This window comes from Physella acuta, unplaced genomic scaffold (assembly GCF_028476545.2).
Source record: "Physella acuta isolate Inbredline_101_S28 unplaced genomic scaffold, ASM2847654v3 ptg001223l, whole genome shotgun sequence".
NCBI classification, from domain to species: domain Eukaryota; kingdom Metazoa; phylum Mollusca; class Gastropoda; family Physidae; genus Physella; species Physella acuta.
The window spans coordinates 1-25,628 of NW_026732740.1; the positions used below are offsets into that span (position 1 = coordinate 1).

At 37.3% G+C, this 25,628-nt stretch overlaps 20 non-coding genes across 20 annotated transcripts; all 20 read left to right on the plus strand.

Annotated features, from left to right (window-relative positions):
* Positions 1-718: 718 nt before the first annotated feature.
* Positions 719-911, plus strand: LOC131957220 (U2 spliceosomal RNA). The gene has a single exon (XR_009389045.1). It is a non-coding gene; the product is annotated as a U2 spliceosomal RNA (small nuclear RNA).
* A 1,101-nt stretch (positions 912-2,012) lies between these two features.
* On the plus strand, positions 2,013-2,205 carry LOC131957232 (U2 spliceosomal RNA). The gene has a single exon (XR_009389056.1). It is a non-coding gene; the product is annotated as a U2 spliceosomal RNA (small nuclear RNA).
* A 1,092-nt stretch (positions 2,206-3,297) lies between these two features.
* LOC131957238 (U2 spliceosomal RNA) lies at positions 3,298-3,490 on the plus strand. Its single transcript, XR_009389062.1, has one exon. It is a non-coding gene; the product is annotated as a U2 spliceosomal RNA (small nuclear RNA).
* Positions 3,491-4,596: 1,106 nt separating this feature from the next.
* Positions 4,597-4,789, plus strand: LOC131957239 (U2 spliceosomal RNA). Its single transcript, XR_009389063.1, has one exon. It is a non-coding gene; the product is annotated as a U2 spliceosomal RNA (small nuclear RNA).
* A 1,098-nt stretch (positions 4,790-5,887) lies between these two features.
* On the plus strand, positions 5,888-6,080 carry LOC131957240 (U2 spliceosomal RNA). The gene has a single exon (XR_009389064.1). It is a non-coding gene; the product is annotated as a U2 spliceosomal RNA (small nuclear RNA).
* A 1,099-nt stretch (positions 6,081-7,179) lies between these two features.
* Positions 7,180-7,372, plus strand: LOC131957221 (U2 spliceosomal RNA). The gene has a single exon (XR_009389046.1). It is a non-coding gene; the product is annotated as a U2 spliceosomal RNA (small nuclear RNA).
* Positions 7,373-8,471: 1,099 nt separating this feature from the next.
* LOC131957222 (U2 spliceosomal RNA) lies at positions 8,472-8,664 on the plus strand. The gene has a single exon (XR_009389047.1). It is a non-coding gene; the product is annotated as a U2 spliceosomal RNA (small nuclear RNA).
* Positions 8,665-9,763: 1,099 nt separating this feature from the next.
* LOC131957223 (U2 spliceosomal RNA) lies at positions 9,764-9,956 on the plus strand. Its single transcript, XR_009389048.1, has one exon. It is a non-coding gene; the product is annotated as a U2 spliceosomal RNA (small nuclear RNA).
* A 1,099-nt stretch (positions 9,957-11,055) lies between these two features.
* Positions 11,056-11,248, plus strand: LOC131957224 (U2 spliceosomal RNA). Its single transcript, XR_009389049.1, has one exon. It is a non-coding gene; the product is annotated as a U2 spliceosomal RNA (small nuclear RNA).
* Positions 11,249-12,347: 1,099 nt separating this feature from the next.
* On the plus strand, positions 12,348-12,540 carry LOC131957225 (U2 spliceosomal RNA). Its single transcript, XR_009389050.1, has one exon. It is a non-coding gene; the product is annotated as a U2 spliceosomal RNA (small nuclear RNA).
* Positions 12,541-13,638: 1,098 nt separating this feature from the next.
* LOC131957226 (U2 spliceosomal RNA) lies at positions 13,639-13,831 on the plus strand. The gene has a single exon (XR_009389051.1). It is a non-coding gene; the product is annotated as a U2 spliceosomal RNA (small nuclear RNA).
* A 1,098-nt stretch (positions 13,832-14,929) lies between these two features.
* On the plus strand, positions 14,930-15,122 carry LOC131957227 (U2 spliceosomal RNA). The gene has a single exon (XR_009389052.1). It is a non-coding gene; the product is annotated as a U2 spliceosomal RNA (small nuclear RNA).
* Positions 15,123-16,220: 1,098 nt separating this feature from the next.
* Positions 16,221-16,413, plus strand: LOC131957229 (U2 spliceosomal RNA). The gene has a single exon (XR_009389053.1). It is a non-coding gene; the product is annotated as a U2 spliceosomal RNA (small nuclear RNA).
* A 1,099-nt stretch (positions 16,414-17,512) lies between these two features.
* LOC131957230 (U2 spliceosomal RNA) lies at positions 17,513-17,705 on the plus strand. Its single transcript, XR_009389054.1, has one exon. It is a non-coding gene; the product is annotated as a U2 spliceosomal RNA (small nuclear RNA).
* Positions 17,706-18,804: 1,099 nt separating this feature from the next.
* Positions 18,805-18,997, plus strand: LOC131957231 (U2 spliceosomal RNA). Its single transcript, XR_009389055.1, has one exon. It is a non-coding gene; the product is annotated as a U2 spliceosomal RNA (small nuclear RNA).
* Positions 18,998-20,096: 1,099 nt separating this feature from the next.
* LOC131957233 (U2 spliceosomal RNA) lies at positions 20,097-20,289 on the plus strand. The gene has a single exon (XR_009389057.1). It is a non-coding gene; the product is annotated as a U2 spliceosomal RNA (small nuclear RNA).
* A 1,099-nt stretch (positions 20,290-21,388) lies between these two features.
* On the plus strand, positions 21,389-21,581 carry LOC131957234 (U2 spliceosomal RNA). The gene has a single exon (XR_009389058.1). It is a non-coding gene; the product is annotated as a U2 spliceosomal RNA (small nuclear RNA).
* Positions 21,582-22,678: 1,097 nt separating this feature from the next.
* Positions 22,679-22,871, plus strand: LOC131957235 (U2 spliceosomal RNA). The gene has a single exon (XR_009389059.1). It is a non-coding gene; the product is annotated as a U2 spliceosomal RNA (small nuclear RNA).
* A 1,098-nt stretch (positions 22,872-23,969) lies between these two features.
* LOC131957236 (U2 spliceosomal RNA) lies at positions 23,970-24,162 on the plus strand. Its single transcript, XR_009389060.1, has one exon. It is a non-coding gene; the product is annotated as a U2 spliceosomal RNA (small nuclear RNA).
* A 1,098-nt stretch (positions 24,163-25,260) lies between these two features.
* Positions 25,261-25,453, plus strand: LOC131957237 (U2 spliceosomal RNA). Its single transcript, XR_009389061.1, has one exon. It is a non-coding gene; the product is annotated as a U2 spliceosomal RNA (small nuclear RNA).
* Positions 25,454-25,628: the final 175 nt, after the last annotated feature.

Here is a 25,628-nt window from a genome sequence, read left to right on the forward strand (position 1 = left end):
TTTAAAAAAACAAAAATTCATTTTTATTTTTAAACTGACGTACATTGTTACGTACATTGTTTAATGTATTCTTTCCTTCAACGATTTGCATATATCTTGATCCTAATTGATTTCAAAATGTTAAATGAAACATTACAATCAGCAGAATATTAATAACAATGATCCGTTTAAGAAAAAAAAATATAAATAAAAAAAAAAAAAAAAAAAAAATCTAAATTTACAAATTTAAATTTTGTGGTTTTGTTCCGCATCTTTTCTCCTGCCGACCTCACGTCACCTTTTTGTATTCTTTTTCTTTCTCAGTCTCTTCCTATACCTTTTTAACGTTGGCTTGTTCCACAGCGCTAGTCGCCTTGCGCCGCCCGCCAAAGACGTAAAACAACAGGGCGTTGATCGATTCGATATACATCAAGGCGGCGCGGGCGTCAAGGGAAGCCACTATTACGACGTTAAGGTAAGGCGCTATATTTTTTTCCTTGTTTGAGTTTTAGAAATTCATAATGTTACTTGTTTCATTGATTTCGTTAACATTCGCCTTTCCGCTTTGGCAGATTGTAAAAACGCCCACCGCCTAACGGCCGTACGTCGCATGGGCGGCGATTTCTGCAATAAGGAATATTTTCGGTGTGCGGAATCGGATGAATATTTACGGAATCATTTCAGAGGAGCGGATAGGAAATTTTCCGGAATATGAGGCGTCGGTAGTCCAGTGACCGTTATCGCTTCTCGGCCTTTTGGCTAAGATCAAAGTGTAGTATCTGTTCTTATCAGCTTAATATCTGATACGTGGCTCATTGAGTCACTACGATATTAAACTGATTTTTGGTACTCGGCGGGATGCCCGGGGCTTGCTCCGCTCTCGCCACGGGTCGGCCCGGTATTGCAGTTCTTCCGGGAATGGCCCATTCAATTTCAATAATGTACGATTGGTCTCTCTCTCTCAATAAAAACAGCTCACTGCTGGTCAGTCAGAGTGATATGGTATTTATTCTATACCAGTCACTGTTTGCTTAAAATGTTAATCGTTTGAGCTGACCAGCACATTTTTTCTTTATTTGACGGTTCTCAAACGAACGGCAGCCGGTATAAAAACAGATATTTTTTTTTATATTTAAAATTTCTCTCCGCTCCTCTCCTTCGTTGTTTACTAATCTAAATTATGTTTTAAAAATCATTTGTCATGGCCAGTATGTGTCAAAATATCACACTTCTGTCCACACAGGACCAGTATTAATTTCACTTTAATATAAAGAAAATAGAAATTTAAATGTAAATTTTTAAAAGTTATTTCAATTTAAAAAAAACAAAAATTCATTTTTATTTTTAAACTGACGTACATTGTTACGTACATTGTTTAATGTATTCTTTCCTTCAACGATTTGCATATATCTTGATCCTAATTGATTTCAAAATGTTAAATGAAACATTACAATCAGCAGAATATTAATAACAATGATCCGTTTAAGAAAAAAAAAATATAAATAAAAAAAAAAAAAAAAAAAAAATCTAAATTTACAAATTTAAATTTTGTGGTTTTGTTCCGCATCTTTTCTCCTGCCGACCTCACGTCACCTTTTTGTATTCTTTTTCTTTCTCAGTCTCTTCCTATACCTTTTTAACGTTGGCTTGTTCCACAGCGCTAGTCGCCTTGCGCCGCCCGCCAAAGACGTAAAACAACAGGGCGTTGATCGATTCGATATACATCAAGGCGGCGCGGGCGTCAAGGGAAGCCACTATTACGACGTTAAGGTAAGGCGCTATATTTTTTTCCTTGTTTGAGTTTTAGAAATTCATAATGTTACTTGTTTCATTGATTTCGTTAACATTCGCCTTTCCGCTTTGGCAGATTGTAAAACGCCCACCGCCTAACGGCCGTACGTCGCATGGGCGGCGATTTCTGCAATAAGGAATATTTTCGGTGTGCGGAATCGGATGAATATTTACGGAATCATTTCAGAGGAGCGGATAGGAAATTTTCCGGAATATGAGGCGTCGGTAGTCCAGTGACCGTTATCGCTTCTCGGCCTTTTGGCTAAGATCAAAGTGTAGTATCTGTTCTTATCAGCTTAATATCTGATACGTGGCTCATTGAGTCACTACGATATTAAACTGATTTTTGGTACTCGGCGGGATGCCCGGGGCTTGCTCCGCTCTCGCCACGGGTCGGCCCGGTATTGCAGTTCTTCCGGGAATGGCCCATTCAATTTCAATAATGTACGATTGGTCTCTCTCTCTCAATAAAAACAGCTCACTGCTGGTCAGTCAGAGTGATATGGTATTTATTCTATACCAGTCACTGTTTGCTTAAAATGTTAATCGTTTGAGCTGACCAGCACATTTTTTCTTTATTTGACGGTTCTCAAACGAACGGCAGCCGGTATAAAAACAGATATTTTTTTTTATATTTAAAATTTCTCTCCGCTCCTCTCCTTCGTTGTTTACTAATCTAAATTATGTTTTAAAAATCATTTGTCATGGCCAGTATGTGTCAAAATATCACACTTCTGTCCACACAGGACCAGTATTAATTTCACTTTAATATAAAGAAAATAGAAATTTAAATGTAAATTTTTAAAAGTTATTTCAATTTAAAAAAACAAAAATTCATTTTTATTTTTAAACTGACGTACATTGTTACGTACATTGTTTAATGTATTCTTTCCTTCAACGATTTGCATATATCTTGATCCTAATTGATTTCAAAATGTTAAATGAAACATTACAATCAGCAGAATATTAATAACAATGATCCGTTTAAGAAAAAAAAATATAAATAAAAAAAAAAAAAAAAAAAAAATCTAAATTTACAAATTTAAATTTTGTGGTTTTGTTCCGCATCTTTTCTCCTGCCGACCTCACGTCACCTTTTTGTATTCTTTTTCTTTCTCAGTCTCTTCCTATACCTTTTTAACGTTGGCTTGTTCCTAGTCGCCTTGCGCCGCCCGCCAAAGACGTAAAACAACAGGGCGTTGATCGATTCGATATACATCAAGGCGGCGCGGGCGTCAAGGGAAGCCACTATTACGACGTTAAGGTAAGGCGCTATATTTTTTTCCTTGTTTGAGTTTTAGAAATTCATAATGTTACTTGTTTCATTGATTTCGTTAACATTCGCCTTTCCGCTTTGGCAGATTGTAAAACGCCCACCGCCTAACGGCCGTACGTCGCATGGGCGGCGATTTCTGCAATAAGGAATATTTTCGGTGTGCGGAATCGGATGAATATTTACGGAATCATTTCAGAGGAGCGGATAGGAAATTTTCCGGAATATGAGGCGTCGGTAGTCCAGTGACCGTTATCGCTTCTCGGCCTTTTGGCTAAGATCAAAGTGTAGTATCTGTTCTTATCAGCTTAATATCTGATACGTGGCTCATTGAGTCACTACGATATTAAACTGATTTTTGGTACTCGGCGGGATGCCCGGGGCTTGCTCCGCTCTCGCCACGGGTCGGCCCGGTATTGCAGTTCTTCCGGGAATGGCCCATTCAATTTCAATAATGTACGATTGGTCTCTCTCTCTCAATAAAAACAGCTCACTGCTGGTCAGTCAGAGTGATATGGTATTTATTCTATACCAGTCACTGTTTGCTTAAAATGTTAATCGTTTGAGCTGACCAGCACATTTTTTCTTTATTTGACGGTTCTCAAACGAACGGCAGGCCGGTATAAAAAACAGATATTTTTTTTTATATTTAAAATTTCTCTCCGCTCCTCTCCTTCGTTGTTTACTAATCTAAATTATGTTTTAAAAATCATTTGTCATGGCCAGTATGTGTCAAAATATCACACTTCTGTCCACACAGGACCAGTATTAATTTCACTTTAATATAAAGAAAATAGAAATTTAAATGTAAATTTTTAAAAGTTATTTCAATTTAAAAAAACAAAAATTCATTTTTATTTTTAAACTGACGTACATTGTTACGTACATTGTTTAATGTATTCTTTCCTTCAACGATTTGCATATATCTTGATCCTAATTGATTTCAAAATGTTAAATGAAACATTACAATCAGCAGAATATTAATAACAATGATCCGTTTAAGAAAAAAAAATATAAATAAAAAAAAAAAAAAAAAAAAAATCTAAATTTACAAATTTAAATTTTGTGGTTTTTGTTCCGCATCTTTTCTCCTGCCGACCCTCACGTCACCTTTTTGTATTCTTTTTCTTTCTCAGTCTCCTTCCTATACCTTTTTAACGTTGGCTTGTTCCACAGCGCTAGTCGCCTTGCGCCGCCCCGCCCAAAGACGTAAAACAACAGGGCGTTGATCGATTCGATATACATCAAGGCGGCGCGGGCGTCAAGGGAAGCCACTATTACGACGTTAAGGTAAGGCGCTATATTTTTTTCCTTGTTTGAGTTTTAGAAATTCATAATGTTACTTGTTTCATTGATTTCGTTAACATTCGCCTTTCCGCTTTGGCAGATTGTAAAACGCCCACCGCCTAACGGCCGTACGTCGCATGGGCGGCGATTTCTGCAATAAGGAATATTTTCGGTGTGCGGAATCGGATGAATATTTACGGAATCATTTCAGAGGAGCGGATAGGAAATTTTCCGGAATATGAGGCGTCGGTAGTCCAGTGACCGTTATCGCTTCTCGGCCTTTTGGCTAAGATCAAAGTGTAGTATCTGTTCTTATCAGCTTAATATCTGATACGTGGCTCATTGAGTCACTACGATATTAAACTGATTTTTGGTACTCGGCGGGATGCCCGGGGCTTGCTCCGCTCTCGCCACGGGTCGGCCCGGTATTGCAGTTCTTCCGGGAATGGCCCATTCAATTTCAATAATGTACGATTGGTCTCTCTCTCTCAATAAAAACAGCTCACTGCTGGTCAGTCAGAGTGATATGGTATTTATTCTATACCAGTCACTGTTTGCTTAAAATGTTAATCGTTTGAGCTGACCAGCACATTTTTTCTTTATTTGACGGTTCTCAAACGAACGGCAGCCGGTATAAAAACAGATATTTTTTTTTATATTTAAAATTTCTCTCCGCTCCTCTCCTTCGTTGTTTACTAATCTAAATTATGTTTTAAAAATCATTTGTCATGGCCAGTATGTGTCAAAATATCACACTTCTGTCCACACAGGACCAGTATTAATTTCACTTTAATATAAAGAAAATAGAAATTTAAATGTAAATTTTTAAAAGTTATTTCAATTTAAAAAAACAAAAATTCATTTTTATTTTTAAACTGACGTACATTGTTACGTACATTGTTTAATGTATTCTTTCCTTCAACGATTTGCATATATCTTGATCCTAATTGATTTCAAAATGTTAAATGAAACATTACAATCAGCAGAATATTAATAACAATGATCCGTTTAAGAAAAAAAAATATAAATAAAAAAAAAAAAAAAAAAAAATCTAAATTTACAAATTTAAATTTTGTGGTTTTGTTCCGCATCTTTTCTCCTGCCGACCTCACGTCACCTTTTTGTATTCTTTTTCTTTCTCAGTCTCTTCCTATACCTTTTTAACGTTGGCTTGTTCCACAGCGCTAGTCGCCTTGCGCCGCCCGCCAAAGACGTAAAACAACAGGGCGTTGATCGATTCGATATACATCAAGGCGGCGCGGGCGTCAAGGGAAGCCACTATTACGACGTTAAGGTAAGGCGCTATATTTTTTTCCTTGTTTGAGTTTTAGAAATTCATAATGTTACTTGTTTCATTGATTTCGTTAACATTCGCCTTTCCGCTTTGGCAGATTGTAAAACGCCCACCGCCTAACGGCCGTACGTCGCATGGGCGGCGATTTCTGCAATAAGGAATATTTTCGGTGTGCGGAATCGGATGAATATTTACGGAATCATTTCAGAGGAGCGGATAGGAAATTTTCCGGAATATGAGGCGTCGGTAGTCCAGTGACCGTTATCGCTTCTCGGCCTTTTGGCTAAGATCAAAGTGTAGTATCTGTTCTTATCAGCTTAATATCTGATACGTGGCTCATTGAGTCACTACGATATTAAACTGATTTTTGGTACTCGGCGGGATGCCCGGGGCTTGCTCCGCTCTCGCCACGGGTCGGCCCGGTATTGCAGTTCTTCCGGGAATGGCCCATTCAATTTCAATAATGTACGATTGGTCTCTCTCTCTCAATAAAAACAGCTCACTGCTGGTCAGTCAGAGTGATATGGTATTTATTCTATACCAGTCACTGTTTGCTTAAAATGTTAATCGTTTGAGCTGACCAGCACATTTTTTCTTTATTTGACGGTTCTCAAACGAACGGCAGCCGGTATAAAAACAGATATTTTTTTTTTATATTTAAAATTTCTCTCCGCTCCTCTCCTTCGTTGTTTACTAATCTAAATTATGTTTTAAAAATCATTTGTCATGGCCAGTATGTGTCAAAATATCACACTTCTGTCCACACAGGACCAGTATTAATTTCACTTTAATATAAAGAAAATAGAAATTTAAATGTAAATTTTTAAAAGTTATTTCAATTTAAAAAAACAAAAATTCATTTTTATTTTTAAACTGACGTACATTGTTACGTACATTGTTTAATGTATTCTTTCCTTCAACGATTTGCATATATCTTGATCCTAATTGATTTCAAAATGTTAAATGAAACATTACAATCAGCAGAATATTAATAACAATGATCCGTTTAAGAAAAAAAAATATAAATAAAAAAAAAAAAAAAAAAAAATCTAAATTTACAAATTTAAATTTTGTGGTTTTGTTCCGCATCTTTTCTCCTGCCGACCTCACGTCACCTTTTTGTATTCTTTTTCTTTCTCAGTCTCTTCCTATACCTTTTTAACGTTGGCTTGTTCCACAGCGCTAGTCGCCTTGCGCCGCCCGCCAAAGACGTAAAACAACAGGGCGTTGATCGATTCGATATACATCAAGGCGGCGCGGGCGTCAAGGGAAGCCACTATTACGACGTTAAGGTAAGGCGCTATATTTTTTTCCTTGTTTGAGTTTTAGAAATTCATAATGTTACTTGTTTCATTGATTTCGTTAACATTCGCCTTTCCGCTTTGGCAGATTGTAAAACGCCCACCGCCTAACGGCCGTACGTCGCATGGGCGGCGATTTCTGCAATAAGGAATATTTTCGGTGTGCGGAATCGGATGAATATTTACGGAATCATTTCAGAGGAGCGGATAGGAAATTTTCCGGAATATGAGGCGTCGGTAGTCCAGTGACCGTTATCGCTTCTCGGCCTTTTGGCTAAGATCAAAGTGTAGTATCTGTTCTTATCAGCTTAATATCTGATACGTGGCTCATTGAGTCACTACGATATTAAACTGATTTTTGGTACTCGGCGGGATGCCCGGGGCTTGCTCCGCTCTCGCCACGGGTCGGCCCGGTATTGCAGTTCTTCCGGGAATGGCCCATTCAATTTCAATAATGTACGATTGGTCTCTCTCTCTCAATAAAAACAGCTCACTGCTGGTCAGTCAGAGTGATATGGTATTTATTCTATACCAGTCACTGTTTGCTTAAAATGTTAATCGTTTGAGCTGACCAGCACATTTTTTCTTTATTTGACGGTTCTCAAACGAACGGCAGCCGGTATAAAAACAGATATTTTTTTTTATATTTAAAATTTCTCTCCGCTCCTCTCCTTCGTTGTTTACTAATCTAAATTATGTTTTAAAAATCATTTGTCATGGCCAGTATGTGTCAAAATATCACACTTCTGTCCACACAGGACCAGTATTAATTTCACTTTAATATAAAGAAAATAGAAATTTAAATGTAAATTTTTAAAAGTTATTTCAATTTAAAAAAACAAAAATTCATTTTTATTTTTAAACTGACGTACATTGTTACGTACATTGTTTAATGTATTCTTTCCTTCAACGATTTGCATATATCTTGATCCTAATTGATTTCAAAATGTTAAATGAAACATTACAATCAGCAGAATATTAATAACAATGATCCGTTTAAGAAAAAAAAATATAAATAAAAAAAAAAAAAAAAAAAAAATCTAAATTTACAAATTTAAATTTTGTGGTTTTGTTCCGCATCTTTTCTCCTGCCGACCTCACGTCACCTTTTTGTATTCTTTTTCTTTCTCAGTCTCTTCCTATACCTTTTTAACGTTGGCTTGTTCCACAGCGCTAGTCGCCTTGCGCCGCCCGCCAAAGACGTAAAACAACAGGGCGTTGATCGATTCGATATACATCAAGGCGGCGCGGGCGTCAAGGGAAGCCACTATTACGACGTTAAGGTAAGGCGCTATATTTTTTTCCTTGTTTGAGTTTTAGAAATTCATAATGTTACTTGTTTCATTGATTTCGTTAACATTCGCCTTTCCGCTTTGGCAGATTGTAAAACGCCCACCGCCTAACGGCCGTACGTCGCATGGGCGGCGATTTCTGCAATAAGGAATATTTTCGGTGTGCGGAATCGGATGAATATTTACGGAATCATTTCAGAGGAGCGGATAGGAAATTTTCCGGAATATGAGGCGTCGGTAGTCCAGTGACCGTTATCGCTTCTCGGCCTTTTGGCTAAGATCAAAGTGTAGTATCTGTTCTTATCAGCTTAATATCTGATACGTGGCTCATTGAGTCACTACGATATTAAACTGATTTTTGGTACTCGGCGGGATGCCCGGGGCTTGCTCCGCTCTCGCCACGGGTCGGCCCGGTATTGCAGTTCTTCCGGGAATGGCCCATTCAATTTCAATAATGTACGATTGGTCTCTCTCTCTCAATAAAAACAGCTCACTGCTGGTCAGTCAGAGTGATATGGTATTTATTCTATACCAGTCACTGTTTGCTTAAAATGTTAATCGTTTGAGCTGACCAGCACATTTTTTCTTTATTTGACGGTTCTCAAACGAACGGCAGCCGGTATAAAAACAGATATTTTTTTTTATATTTAAAATTTCTCTCCGCTCCTCTCCTTCGTTGTTTACTAATCTAAATTATGTTTTAAAAATCATTTGTCATGGCCAGTATGTGTCAAAATATCACACTTCTGTCCACACAGGACCAGTATTAATTTCACTTTAATATAAAGAAAATAGAAATTTAAATGTAAATTTTTAAAAGTTATTTCAATTTAAAAAAACAAAAATTCATTTTTATTTTTAAACTGACGTACATTGTTACGTACATTGTTTAATGTATTCTTTCCTTCAACGATTTGCATATATCTTGATCCTAATTGATTTCAAAATGTTAAATGAAACATTACAATCAGCAGAATATTAATAACAATGATCCGTTTAAGAAAAAAAAATATAAATAAAAAAAAAAAAAAAAAAAAAATCTAAATTTACAAATTTAAATTTTGTGGTTTTGTTCCGCATCTTTTCTCCTGCCGACCTCACGTCACCTTTTTGTATTCTTTTTCTTTCTCAGTCTCTTCCTATACCTTTTTAACGTTGGCTTGTTCCACAGCGCTAGTCGCCTTGCGCCGCCCGCCAAAGACGTAAAACAACAGGGCGTTGATCGATTCGATATACATCAAGGCGGCGCGGGCGTCAAGGGAAGCCACTATTACGACGTTAAGGTAAGGCGCTATATTTTTTTCCTTGTTTGAGTTTTAGAAATTCATAATGTTACTTGTTTCATTGATTTCGTTAACATTCGCCTTTCCGCTTTGGCAGATTGTAAAACGCCCACCGCCTAACGGCCGTACGTCGCATGGGCGGCGATTTCTGCAATAAGGAATATTTTCGGTGTGCGGAATCGGATGAATATTTACGGAATCATTTCAGAGGAGCGGATAGGAAATTTTCCGGAATATGAGGCGTCGGTAGTCCAGTGACCGTTATCGCTTCTCGGCCTTTTGGCTAAGATCAAAGTGTAGTATCTGTTCTTATCAGCTTAATATCTGATACGTGGCTCATTGAGTCACTACGATATTAAACTGATTTTTGGTACTCGGCGGGATGCCCGGGGCTTGCTCCGCTCTCGCCACGGGTCGGCCCGGTATTGCAGTTCTTCCGGGAATGGCCCATTCAATTTCAATAATGTACGATTGGTCTCTCTCTCTCAATAAAAACAGCTCACTGCTGGTCAGTCAGAGTGATATGGTATTTATTCTATACCAGTCACTGTTTGCTTAAAATGTTAATCGTTTGAGCTGACCAGCACATTTTTTCTTTATTTGACGGTTCTCAAACGAACGGCAGCCGGTATAAAAACAGATATTTTTTTTTATATTTAAAATTTCTCTCCGCTCCTCTCCTTCGTTGTTTACTAATCTAAATTATGTTTTAAAAATCATTTGTCATGGCCAGTATGTGTCAAAATATCACACTTCTGTCCACACAGGACCAGTATTAATTTCACTTTAATATAAAGAAAATAGAAATTTAAATGTAAATTTTTAAAAGTTATTTCAATTTAAAAAAACAAAAATTCATTTTTATTTTTAAACTGACGTACATTGTTACGTACATTGTTTAATGTATTCTTTCCTTCAACGATTTGCATATATCTTGATCCTAATTGATTTCAAAATGTTAAATGAAACATTACAATCAGCAGAATATTAATAACAATGATCCGTTTAAGAAAAAAAAATATAAATAAAAAAAAAAAAAAAAAAAAAATCTAAATTTACAAATTTAAATTTTGTGGTTTTGTTCCGCATCTTTTCTCCTGCCGACCTCACGTCACCTTTTTGTATTCTTTTTCTTTCTCAGTCTCTTCCTATACCTTTTTAACGTTGGCTTGTTCCACAGCGCTAGTCGCCTTGCGCCGCCCGCCAAAGACGTAAAACAACAGGGCGTTGATCGATTCGATATACATCAAGGCGGCGCGGGCGTCAAGGGAAGCCACTATTACGACGTTAAGGTAAGGCGCTATATTTTTTTCCTTGTTTGAGTTTTAGAAATTCATAATGTTACTTGTTTCATTGATTTCGTTAACATTCGCCTTTCCGCTTTGGCAGATTGTAAAACGCCCACCGCCTAACGGCCGTACGTCGCATGGGCGGCGATTTCTGCAATAAGGAATATTTTCGGTGTGCGGAATCGGATGAATATTTACGGAATCATTTCAGAGGAGCGGATAGGAAATTTTCCGGAATATGAGGCGTCGGTAGTCCAGTGACCGTTATCGCTTCTCGGCCTTTTGGCTAAGATCAAAGTGTAGTATCTGTTCTTATCAGCTTAATATCTGATACGTGGCTCATTGAGTCACTACGATATTAAACTGATTTTTGGTACTCGGCGGGATGCCCGGGGCTTGCTCCGCTCTCGCCACGGGTCGGCCCGGTATTGCAGTTCTTCCGGGAATGGCCCATTCAATTTCAATAATGTACGATTGGTCTCTCTCTCTCAATAAAAACAGCTCACTGCTGGTCAGTCAGAGTGATATGGTATTTATTCTATACCAGTCACTGTTTGCTTAAAATGTTAATCGTTTGAGCTGACCAGCACATTTTTTCTTTATTTGACGGTTCTCAAACGAACGGCAGCCGGTATAAAAACAGATATTTTTTTTTATATTTAAAATTTCTCTCCGCTCCTCTCCTTCGTTGTTTACTAATCTAAATTATGTTTTAAAAATCATTTGTCATGGCCAGTATGTGTCAAAATATCACACTTCTGTCCACACAGGACCAGTATTAATTTCACTTTAATATAAAGAAAATAGAAATTTAAATGTAAATTTTTAAAAGTTATTTCAATTTAAAAAAACAAAAATTCATTTTTATTTTTAAACTGACGTACATTGTTACGTACATTGTTTAATGTATTCTTTCCTTCAACGATTTGCATATATCTTGATCCTAATTGATTTCAAAATGTTAAATGAAACATTACAATCAGCAGAATATTAATAACAATGATCCGTTTAAGAAAAAAAAATATAAATAAAAAAAAAAAAAAAAAAAAAATCTAAATTTACAAATTTAAATTTTGTGGTTTTGTTCCGCATCTTTTCTCCTGCCGACCTCACGTCACCTTTTTGTATTCTTTTTCTTTCTCAGTCTCTTCCTATACCTTTTTAACGTTGGCTTGTTCCACAGCGCTAGTCGCCTTGCGCCGCCCGCCAAAGACGTAAAACAACAGGGCGTTGATCGATTCGATATACATCAAGGCGGCGCGGGCGTCAAGGGAAGCCACTATTACGACGTTAAGGTAAGGCGCTATATTTTTTTCCTTGTTTGAGTTTTAGAAATTCATAATGTTACTTGTTTCATTGATTTCGTTAACATTCGCCTTTCCGCTTTGGCAGATTGTAAAACGCCCACCGCCTAACGGCCGTACGTCGCATGGGCGGCGATTTCTGCAATAAGGAATATTTTCGGTGTGCGGAATCGGATGAATATTTACGGAATCATTTCAGAGGAGCGGATAGGAAATTTTCCGGAATATGAGGCGTCGGTAGTCCAGTGACCGTTATCGCTTCTCGGCCTTTTGGCTAAGATCAAAGTGTAGTATCTGTTCTTATCAGCTTAATATCTGATACGTGGCTCATTGAGTCACTACGATATTAAACTGATTTTTGGTACTCGGCGGGATGCCCGGGGCTTGCTCCGCTCTCGCCACGGGTCGGCCCGGTATTGCAGTTCTTCCGGGAATGGCCCATTCAATTTCAATAATGTACGATTGGTCTCTCTCTCTCAATAAAAACAGCTCACTGCTGGTCAGTCAGAGTGATATGGTATTTATTCTATACCAGTCACTGTTTGCTTAAAATGTTAATCGTTTGAGCTGACCAGCACATTTTTTCTTTATTTGACGGTTCTCAAACGAACGGCAGCCGGTATAAAAACAGATATTTTTTTTTATATTTAAAATTTCTCTCCGCTCCTCTCCTTCGTTGTTTACTAATCTAAATTATGTTTTAAAAATCATTTGTCATGGCCAGTATGTGTCAAAATATCACACTTCTGTCCACACAGGACCAGTATTAATTTCACTTTAATATAAAGAAAATAGAAATTTAAATGTAAATTTTTAAAAGTTATTTCAATTTAAAAAAACAAAAATTCATTTTTATTTTTAAACTGACGTACATTGTTACGTACATTGTTTAATGTATTCTTTCCTTCAACGATTTGCATATATCTTGATCCTAATTGATTTCAAAATGTTAAATGAAACATTACAATCAGCAGAATATTAATAACAATGATCCGTTTAAGAAAAAAAAATATAAATAAAAAAAAAAAAAAAAAAAAATCTAAATTTACAAATTTAAATTTTGTGGTTTTGTTCCGCATCTTTTCTCCTGCCGACCTCACGTCACCTTTTTGTATTCTTTTTCTTTCTCAGTCTCTTCCTATACCTTTTTAACGTTGGCTTGTTCCACAGCGCTAGTCGCCTTGCGCCGCCCGCCAAAGACGTAAAACAACAGGGCGTTGATCGATTCGATATACATCAAGGCGGCGCGGGCGTCAAGGGAAGCCACTATTACGACGTTAAGGTAAGGCGCTATATTTTTTTCCTTGTTTGAGTTTTAGAAATTCATAATGTTACTTGTTTCATTGATTTCGTTAACATTCGCCTTTCCGCTTTGGCAGATTGTAAAACGCCCACCGCCTAACGGCCGTACGTCGCATGGGCGGCGATTTCTGCAATAAGGAATATTTTCGGTGTGCGGAATCGGATGAATATTTACGGAATCATTTCAGAGGAGCGGATAGGAAATTTTCCGGAATATGAGGCGTCGGTAGTCCAGTGACCGTTATCGCTTCTCGGCCTTTTGGCTAAGATCAAAGTGTAGTATCTGTTCTTATCAGCTTAATATCTGATACGTGGCTCATTGAGTCACTACGATATTAAACTGATTTTTGGTACTCGGCGGGATGCCCGGGGCTTGCTCCGCTCTCGCCACGGGTCGGCCCGGTATTGCAGTTCTTCCGGGAATGGCCCATTCAATTTCAATAATGTACGATTGGTCTCTCTCTCTCAATAAAAACAGCTCACTGCTGGTCAGTCAGAGTGATATGGTATTTATTCTATACCAGTCACTGTTTGCTTAAAATGTTAATCGTTTGAGCTGACCAGCACATTTTTTCTTTATTTGACGGTTCTCAAACGAACGGCAGCCGGTATAAAAACAGATATTTTTTTTTTATTTAAAATTTCTCTCCGCTCCTCTCCTTCGTTGTTTACTAATCTAAATTATGTTTTAAAAATCATTTGTCATGGCCAGTATGTGTCAAAATATCACACTTCTGTCCACACAGGACCAGTATTAATTTCACTTTAATATAAAGAAAATAGAAATTTAAATGTAAATTTTTAAAAGTTATTTCAATTTAAAAAAACAAAAATTCATTTTTATTTTTAAACTGACGTACATTGTTACGTACATTGTTTAATGTATTCTTTCCTTCAACGATTTGCATATATCTTGATCCTAATTGATTTCAAAATGTTAAATGAAACATTACAATCAGCAGAATATTAATAACAATGATCCGTTTAAGAAAAAAAAATATAAATAAAAAAAAAAAAAAAAAAAAAATCTAAATTTACAAATTTAAATTTTGTGGTTTTGTTCCGCATCTTTTCTCCTGCCGACCTCACGTCACCTTTTTGTATTCTTTTTCTTTCTCAGTCTCTTCCTATACCTTTTTAACGTTGGCTTGTTCCACAGCGCTAGTCGCCTTGCGCCGCCCGCCAAAGACGTAAAACAACAGGGCGTTGATCGATTCGATATACATCAAGGCGGCGCGGGCGTCAAGGGAAGCCACTATTACGACGTTAAGGTAAGGCGCTATATTTTTTTCCTTGTTTGAGTTTTAGAAATTCATAATGTTACTTGTTTCATTGATTTCGTTAACATTCGCCTTTCCGCTTTGGCAGATTGTAAAACGCCCACCGCCTAACGGCCGTACGTCGCATGGGCGGCGATTTCTGCAATAAGGAATATTTTCGGTGTGCGGAATCGGATGAATATTTACGGAATCATTTCAGAGGAGCGGATAGGAAATTTTCCGGAATATGAGGCGTCGGTAGTCCAGTGACCGTTATCGCTTCTCGGCCTTTTGGCTAAGATCAAAGTGTAGTATCTGTTCTTATCAGCTTAATATCTGATACGTGGCTCATTGAGTCACTACGATATTAAACTGATTTTTGGTACTCGGCGGGATGCCCGGGGCTTGCTCCGCTCTCGCCACGGGTCGGCCCGGTATTGCAGTTCTTCCGGGAATGGCCCATTCAATTTCAATAATGTACGATTGGTCTCTCTCTCTCAATAAAAACAGCTCACTGCTGGTCAGTCAGAGTGATATGGTATTTATTCTATACCAGTCACTGTTTGCTTAAAATGTTAATCGTTTGAGCTGACCAGCACATTTTTTCTTTATTTGACGGTTCTCAAACGAACGGCAGCCGGTATAAAAACAGATATTTTTTTTTATATTTAAAATTTCTCTCCGCTCCTCTCCTTCGTTGTTTACTAATCTAAATTATGTTTTAAAAATCATTTGTCATGGCCAGTATGTGTCAAAATATCACACTTCTGTCCACACAGGACCAGTATTAATTTCACTTTAATATAAAGAAAATAGAAATTTAAATGTAAATTTTTAAAAGTTATTTCAATTTAAAAAAACAAAAATTCATTTTTATTTTTAAACTGACGTACATTGTTACGTACATTGTTTAATGTATTCTTTCCTTCAACGATTTGCATATATCTTGATCCTAATTGATTTCAAAATGTTAAATGAAACATTACAATCAGCAGAATATTAATAACAATGATCCGTTTAAGAAAAAAAAATATAAATAAAAAAAAAAAAAAAAAAAAATCTAAATTTACAAATTTAAATTTTGTGGTTTTGTTCCGCATCTTTTCTCCTGCCGACCTCACGTCACCTTTTTGTATTCTTTTTCTTTCTCAGTCTCTTCCTATACCTTTTTAACGTTGGCTTGTTCCACAGCGCTAGTCGCCTTGCGCCGCCCGCCAAAGACGTAAAACAACAGGGCGTTGATCGATTCGATATACATCAAGGCGGCGCGGGCGTCAAGGGAAGCCACTATTACGACGTTAAGGTAAGGCGCTATATTTTTTTCCTTGTTTGAGTTTTAGAAATTCATAATGTTACTTGTTTCATTGATTTCGTTAACATTCGCCTTTCCGCTTTGGCAGATTGTAAAACGCCCACCGCCTAACGGCCGTACGTCGCATGGGCGGCGATTTCTGCAATAAGGAATATTTTCGGTGTGCGGAATCGGATGAATATTTACGGAATCATTTCAGAGGAGCGGATAGGAAATTTTCCGGAATATGAGGCGTCGGTAGTCCAGTGACCGTTATCGCTTCTCGGCCTTTTGGCTAAGATCAAAGTGTAGTATCTGTTCTTATCAGCTTAATATCTGATACGTGGCTCATTGAGTCACTACGATATTAAACTGATTTTTGGTACTCGGCGGGATGCCCGGGGCTTGCTCCGCTCTCGCCACGGGTCGGCCCGGTATTGCAGTTCTTCCGGGAATGGCCCATTCAATTTCAATAATGTACGATTGGTCTCTCTCTCTCAATAAAAACAGCTCACTGCTGGTCAGTCAGAGTGATATGGTATTTATTCTATACCAGTCACTGTTTGCTTAAAATGTTAATCGTTTGAGCTGACCAGCACATTTTTTCTTTATTTGACGGTTCTCAAACGAACGGCAGCCGGTATAAAAACAGATATTTTTTTTTATATTTAAAATTTCTCTCCGCTCCTCTCCTTCGTTGTTTACTAATCTAAATTATGTTTTAAAAATCATTTGTCATGGCCAGTATGTGTCAAAATATCACACTTCTGTCCACACAGGACCAGTATTAATTTCACTTTAATATAAAGAAAATAGAAATTTAAATGTAAATTTTTAAAAGTTATTTCAATTTAAAAAAACAAAAATTCATTTTTATTTTTAAACTGACGTACATTGTTACGTACATTGTTTAATGTATTCTTTCCTTCAACGATTTGCATATATCTTGATCCTAATTGATTTCAAAATGTTAAATGAAACATTACAATCAGCAGAATATTAATAACAATGATCCGTTTAAGAAAAAAAAATATAAATAAAAAAAAAAAAAAAAAAAAAATCTAAATTTACAAATTTAAATTTTGTGGTTTTGTTCCGCATCTTTTCTCCTGCCGACCTCACGTCACCTTTTTGTATTCTTTTTCTTTCTCAGTCTCTTCCTATACCTTTTTAACGTTGGCTTGTTCCACAGCGCTAGTCGCCTTGCGCCGCCCGCCAAAGACGTAAAACAACAGGGCGTTGATCGATTCGATATACATCAAGGCGGCGCGGGCGTCAAGGGAAGCCACTATTACGACGTTAAGGTAAGGCGCTATATTTTTTTCCTTGTTTGAGTTTTAGAAATTCATAATGTTACTTGTTTCATTGATTTCGTTAACATTCGCCTTTCCGCTTTGGCAGATTGTAAAACGCCCACCGCCTAACGGCCGTACGTCGCATGGGCGGCGATTTCTGCAATAAGGAATATTTTCGGTGTGCGGAATCGGATGAATATTTACGGAATCATTTCAGAGGAGCGGATAGGAAATTTTCCGGAATATGAGGCGTCGGTAGTCCAGTGACCGTTATCGCTTCTCGGCCTTTTGGCTAAGATCAAAGTGTAGTATCTGTTCTTATCAGCTTAATATCTGATACGTGGCTCATTGAGTCACTACGATATTAAACTGATTTTTGGTACTCGGCGGGATGCCCGGGGCTTGCTCCGCTCTCGCCACGGGTCGGCCCGGTATTGCAGTTCTTCCGGGAATGGCCCATTCAATTTCAATAATGTACGATTGGTCTCTCTCTCTCAATAAAAACAGCTCACTGCTGGTCAGTCAGAGTGATATGGTATTTATTCTATACCAGTCACTGTTTGCTTAAAATGTTAATCGTTTGAGCTGACCAGCACATTTTTTCTTTATTTGACGGTTCTCAAACGAACGGCAGCCGGTATAAAAACAGATATTTTTTTTTATATTTAAAATTTCTCTCCGCTCCTCTCCTTCGTTGTTTACTAATCTAAATTATGTTTTAAAAATCATTTGTCATGGCCAGTATGTGTCAAAATATCACACTTCTGTCCACACAGGACCAGTATTAATTTCACTTTAATATAAAGAAAATAGAAATTTAAATGTAAATTTTTAAAAGTTATTTCAATTTAAAAAAACAAAAATTCATTTTTATTTTTAAACTGACGTACATTGTTACGTACATTGTTTAATGTATTCTTTCCTTCAACGATTTGCATATATCTTGATCCTAATTGATTTCAAAATGTTAAATGAAACATTACAATCAGCAGAATATTAATAACAATGATCCGTTTAAGAAAAAAAAATATAAATAAAAAAAAAAAAAAAAAAAAAATCTAAATTTACAAATTTAAATTTTGTGGTTTTGTTCCGCATCTTTTCTCCTGCCGACCTCACGTCACCTTTTTGTATTCTTTTTCTTTCTCAGTCTCTTCCTATACCTTTTTAACGTTGGCTTGTTCCACAGCGCTAGTCGCCTTGCGCCGCCCGCCAAAGACGTAAAACAACAGGGCGTTGATCGATTCGATATACATCAAGGCGGCGCGGGCGTCAAGGGAAGCCACTATTACGACGTTAAGGTAAGGCGCTATATTTTTTTCCTTGTTTGAGTTTTAGAAATTCATAATGTTACTTGTTTCATTGATTTCGTTAACATTCGCCTTTCCGCTTTGGCAGATTGTAAAACGCCCACCGCCTAACGGCCGTACGTCGCATGGGCGGCGATTTCTGCAATAAGGAATATTTTCGGTGTGCGGAATCGGATGAATATTTACGGAATCATTTCAGAGGAGCGGATAGGAAATTTTCCGGAATATGAGGCGTCGGTAGTCCAGTGACCGTTATCGCTTCTCGGCCTTTTGGCTAAGATCAAAGTGTAGTATCTGTTCTTATCAGCTTAATATCTGATACGTGGCTCATTGAGTCACTACGATATTAAACTGATTTTTGGTACTCGGCGGGATGCCCGGGGCTTGCTCCGCTCTCGCCACGGGTCGGCCCGGTATTGCAGTTCTTCCGGGAATGGCCCATTCAATTTCAATAATGTACGATTGGTCTCTCTCTCTCAATAAAAACAGCTCACTGCTGGTCAGTCAGAGTGATATGGTATTTATTCTATACCAGTCACTGTTTGCTTAAAATGTTAATCGTTTGAGCTGACCAGCACATTTTTTCTTTATTTGACGGTTCTCAAACGAACGGCAGCCGGTATAAAAACAGATATTTTTTTTTATATTTAAAATTTCTCTCCGCTCCTCTCCTTCGTTGTTTACTAATCTAAATTATGTTTTAAAAATCATTTGTCATGGCCAGTATGTGTCAAAATATCACACTTCTGTCCACACAGGACCAGTATTAATTTCACTTTAATATAAAGAAAATAGAAATTTAAATGTAAATTTTTAAAAGTTATTTCAATTTAAAAAAACAAAAATTCATTTTTATTTTTAAACTGACGTACATTGTTACGTACATTGTTTAATGTATTCTTTCCTTCAACGATTTGCATATATCTTGATCCTAATTGATTTCAAAATGTTAAATGAAACATTACAATCAGCAGAATATTAATAACAATGATCCGTTTAAGAAAAAAAAATATAAATAAAAAAAAAAAAAAAAAAAAAATCTAAATTTACAAATTTAAATTTTGTGGTTTTGTTCCGCATCTTTTCTCCTGCCGACCTCACGTCACCTTTTTGTATTCTTTTTCTTTCTCAGTCTCTTCCTATACCTTTTTAACGTTGGCTTGTTCCACAGCGCTAGTCGCCTTGCGCCGCCCGCCAAAGACGTAAAACAACAGGGCGTTGATCGATTCGATATACATCAAGGCGGCGCGGGCGTCAAGGGAAGCCACTATTACGACGTTAAGGTAAGGCGCTATATTTTTTTCCTTGTTTGAGTTTTAGAAATTCATAATGTTACTTGTTTCATTGATTTCGTTAACATTCGCCTTTCCGCTTTGGCAGATTGTAAAACGCCCACCGCCTAACGGCCGTACGTCGCATGGGCGGCGATTTCTGCAATAAGGAATATTTTCGGTGTGCGGAATCGGATGAATATTTACGGAATCATTTCAGAGGAGCGGATAGGAAATTTTCCGGAATATGAGGCGTCGGTAGTCCAGTGACCGTTATCGCTTCTCGGCCTTTTGGCTAAGATCAAAGTGTAGTATCTGTTCTTATCAGCTTAATATCTGATACGTGGCTCATTGAGTCACTACGATATTAAACTGATTTTTGGTACTCGGCGGGATGCCCGGGGCTTGCTCCGCTCTCGCCACGGGTCGGCCCGGTATTGCAGTTCTTCCGGGAATGGCCCATTCAATTTCAATAATGTACGATTGGTCTCTCTCTCTCAATAAAAACAGCTCACTGCTGGTCAGTCAGAGTGATATGGTATTTATTCTATACCAGTCACTGTTTGCTTAAAATGTTAATCGTTTGAGCTGACCAGCACATTTTTTCTTTATTTGACGGTTCTCAAACGAACGGCAGCCGGTATAAAAACAGATATTTTTTTTTATATTTAAAATTTCTCTCCGCTCCTCTCCTTCGTTGTTTACTAATCTAAATTATGTTTTAAAAATCATTTGTCATGGCCAGTATGTGTCAAAATATCACACTTCTGTCCACACAGGACCAGTATTAATTTCACTTTAATATAAAGAAAATAGAAATTTAAATGTAAATTTTTAAAAGTTATTTCAATTTAAAAAAACAAAAATTCATTTTTATTTTTAAACTGACGTACATTGTTACGTACATTGTTTAATGTATTCTTTCCTTCAACGATTTGCATATATCTTGATCCTAATTGATTTCAAAATGTTAAATGAAACATTACAATCAGCAGAATATTAATAACAATGATCCGTTTAAGAAAAAAAAATATAAATAAAAAAAAAAAAAAAAAAAAAATCTAAATTTACAAATTTAAATTTTGTGGTTTTGTTCCGCATCTTTTCTCCTGCCGACCTCACGTCACCTTTTTGTATTCTTTTTCTTTCTCAGTCTCTTCCTATACCTTTTTAACGTTGGCTTGTTCCACAGCGCTAGTCGCCTTGCGCCGCCCGCCAAAGACGTAAAACAACAGGGCGTTGATCGATTCGATATACATCAAGGCGGCGCGGGCGTCAAGGGAAGCCACTATTACGACGTTAAGGTAAGGCGCTATATTTTTTTCCTTGTTTGAGTTTTAGAAATTCATAATGTTACTTGTTTCATTGATTTCGTTAACATTCGCCTTTCCGCTTTGGCAGATTGTAAAACGCCCACCGCCTAACGGCCGTACGTCGCATGGGCGGCGATTTCTGCAATAAGGAATATTTTCGGTGTGCGGAATCGGATGAATATTTACGGAATCATTTCAGAGGAGCGGATAGGAAATTTTCCGGAATATGAGGCGTCGGTAGTCCAGTGACCGTTATCGCTTCTCGGCCTTTTGGCTAAGATCAAAGTGTAGTATCTGTTCTTATCAGCTTAATATCTGATACGTGGCTCATTGAGTCACTACGATATTAAACTGATTTTTGGTACTCGGCGGGATGCCCGGGGCTTGCTCCGCTCTCGCCACGGGTCGGCCCGGTATTGCAGTTCTTCCGGGAATGGCCCATTCAATTTCAATAATGTACGATTGGTCTCTCTCTCTCAATAAAAACAGCTCACTGCTGGTCAGTCAGAGTGATATGGTATTTATTCTATACCAGTCACTGTTTGCTTAAAATGTTAATCGTTTGAGCTGACCAGCACATTTTTTCTTTATTTGACGGTTCTCAAACGAACGGCAGCCGGTATAAAAACAGATATTTTTTTTTATATTTAAAATTTCTCTCCGCTCCTCTCCTTCGTTGTTTACTAATCTAAATTATGTTTTAAAAATCATTTGTCATGGCCAGTATGTGTCAAAATATCACACTTCTGTCCACACAGGACCAGTATTAATTTCACTTTAATATAAAGAAAATAGAAATTTAAATGTAAATTTTTAAAAGTTATTTCAATTTAAAAAAACAAAAATTCATTTTTATTTTTAAACTGACGTACATTGTTACGTACATTGTTTAATGTATTCTTTCCTTCAACGATTTGCATATATCTTGATCCTAATTGATTTCAAAATGTTAAATGAAACATTACAATCAGCAGAATATTAATAACAATGATCCGTTTAAGAAAAAAAAATATAAATAAAAAAAAAAAAAAAAAAAATCTAAATTTACAAATTTAAATTTTGTGGTTTTGTTCCGCATCTTTTCTCCTGCCGACCTCACGTCACCTTTTTGTATTCTTTTTCTTTCTCAGTCTCTTCCTATACCTTTTTAACGTTGGCTTGTTCCACAGCGCTAGTCGCCTTGCGCCGCCCGCCAAAGACGTAAAACAACAGGGCGTTGATCGATTCGATATACATCAAGGCGGCGCGGGCGTCAAGGGAAGCCACTATTACGACGTTAAGGTAAGGCGCTATATTTTTTTCCTTGTTTGAGTTTTAGAAATTCATAATGTTACTTGTTTCATTGATTTCGTTAACATTCGCCTTTCCGCTTTGGCAGATTGTAAAACGCCCACCGCCTAACGGCCGTACGTCGCATGGGCGGCGATTTCTGCAATAAGGAATATTTTCGGTGTGCGGAATCGGATGAATATTTACGGAATCATTTCAGAGGAGCGGATAGGAAATTTTCCGGAATATGAGGCGTCGGTAGTCCAGTGACCGTTATCGCTTCTCGGCCTTTTGGCTAAGATCAAAGTGTAGTATCTGTTCTTATCAGCTTAATATCTGATACGTGGCTCATTGAGTCACTACGATATTAAACTGATTTTTGGTACTCGGCGGGATGCCCGGGGCTTGCTCCGCTCTCGCCACGGGTCGGCCCGGTATTGCAGTTCTTCCGGGAATGGCCCATTCAATTTCAATAATGTACGATTGGTCTCTCTCTCTCAATAAAAACAGCTCACTGCTGGTCAGTCAGAGTGATATGGTATTTATTCTATACCAGTCACTGTTTGCTTAAAATGTTAATCGTTTGAGCTGACCAGCACATTTTTTCTTTATTTGACGGTTCTCAAACGAACGGCAGCCGGTATAAAAACAGATATTTTTTTTTATATTTAAAATTTCTCTCCGCTCCTCTCCTTCGTTGTTTACTAATCTAAATTATGTTTTAAAAATCATTTGTCATGGCCAGTATGTGTCAAAATATCACACTTCTGTCCACACAGGACCAGTATTAATTTCACTTTAATATAAAGAAAATAGAAATTTAAATGTAAATTTTTAAAAGTTATTTCAATTTAAAAAAACAAAAATTCATTTTTATTTTTAAACTGACGTACATTGTTACGTACATTGTTTAATGTATTCTTTCCTTCAACGATTTGCATATATCTTGATCCTAATTGATTTCAAAATGTTAAATGAAACATTACAATCAGCAGAATATTAATAACAATGATCCGTTTAAGAAAAAAAAATATAAATAAAAAAAAAAAAAAAAAAAAATCTAAATTTACAAATTTAAATTTTGTGGTTTTGTTCCGCATCTTTTCTCCTGCCGACCTCACGTCACCTTTTTGTATTCTTTTTCTTTCTCAGTCTCTTCCTATACCTTTTTAACGTTGGCTTGTTCCACAGCGCTAGTCGCCTTGCGCCGCCCGCCAAAGACGTAAAACAACAGGGCGTTGATCGATTCGATATACATCAAGGCGGCGCGGGCGTCAAGGGAAGCCACTATTACGACGTTAAGGTAAGGCGCTATATTTTTTTCCTTGTTTGAGTTTTAGAAATTCATAATGTTACTTGTTTCATTGATTTCGTTAACATTCGCCTTTCCGCTTTGGCAGATTGTAAAACGCCCACCGCCTAACGGCCGTACGTCGCATGGGCGGCGATTTCTGCAATAAGGAATATTTTCGGTGTGCGGAATCGGATGAATATTTACGGAATCATTTCAGAGGAGCGGATAGGAAATTTTCCGGAATATGAGGCGTCGGTAGTCCAGTGACCGTTATCGCTTCTCGGCCTTTTGGCTAAGATCAAAGTGTAGTATCTGTTCTTATCAGCTTAATATCTGATACGTGGCTCATTGAGTCACTACGATATTAAACTGATTTTTGGTACTCGGCGGGATGCCCGGGGCTTGCTCCGCTCTCGCCACGGGTCGGCCCGGTATTGCAGTTCTTCCGGGAATGGCCCATTCAATTTCAATAATGTACGATTGGTCTCTCTCTCTCAATAAAAACAGCTCACTGCTGGTCAGTCAGAGTGATATGGTATTTATTCTATACCAGTCACTGTTTGCTTAAAATGTTAATCGTTTGAGCTGACCAGCACATTTTTTCTTTATTTGACGGTTCTCAAACGAACGGCAGCCGGTATAAAAACAGATATTTTTTTTTATATTTAAAATTTCTCTCCGCTCCTCTCCTTCGTTGTTTACTAATCTAAATTATGTTTTAAAAATCATTTGTCATGGCCAGTATGTGTCAAAATATCACACTTCTGTCCACACAGGACCAGTATTAATTTCACTTTAATATAAAGAAAATAGAAATTTAAATGTAAATTTTTAAAAGTTATTTCAATTTAAAAAAACAAAAATTCATTTTTATTTTTAAACTGACGTACATTGTTACGTACATTGTTTAATGTATTCTTTCCTTCAACGATTTGCATATATCTTGATCCTAATTGATTTCAAAATGTTAAATGAAACATTACAATCAGCAGAATATTAATAACAATGATCCGTTTAAGAAAAAAAAATATAAATAAAAAAAAAAAAAAAAAAAAATCTAAATTTACAAATTTAAATTTTGTGGTTTTGTTCCGCATCTTTTCTCCTGCCGACCTCACGTCACCTTTTTGTATTCTTTTTCTTTCTCAGTCTCTTCCTATACCTTTTTAACGTTGGCTTGTTCCACAGCGCTAGTCGCCTTGCGCCGCCCGCCAAAGACGTAAAACAACAGGGCGTTGATCGATTCGATATACATCAAGGCGGCGCGGGCGTCAAGGGAAGCCACTATTACGACGTTAAGGTAAGGCGCTATATTTTTTTCCTTGTTTGAGTTTTAGAAATTCATAATGTTACTTGTTTCATTGATTTCGTTAACATTCGCCTTTCCGCTTTGGCAGATTGTAAAACGCCCACCGCCTAACGGCCGTACGTCGCATGGGCGGCGATTTCTGCAATAAGGAATATTTTCGGTGTGCGGAATCGGATGAATATTTACGGAATCATTTCAGAGGAGCGGATAGGAAATTTTCCGGAATATGAGGCGTCGGTAGTCCAGTGACCGTTATCGCTTCTCGGCCTTTTGGCTAAGATCAAAGTGTAGTATCTGTTCTTATCAGCTTAATATCTGATACGTGGCTCATTGAGTCACTACGATATTAAACTGATTTTTGGTACTCGGCGGGATGCCCGGGGCTTGCTCCGCTCTCGCCACGGGTCGGCCCGGTATTGCAGTTCTTCCGGGAATGGCCCATTCAATTTCAATAATGTACGATTGGTCTCTCTCTCTCAATAAAAACAGCTCACTGCTGGTCAGTCAGAGTGATATGGTATTTATTCTATACCAGTCACTGTTTGCTTAAAATGTTAATCGTTTGAGCTGACCAGCACATTTTTTCTTTATTTGACGGTTCTCAAACGAACGGCAGCCGGTA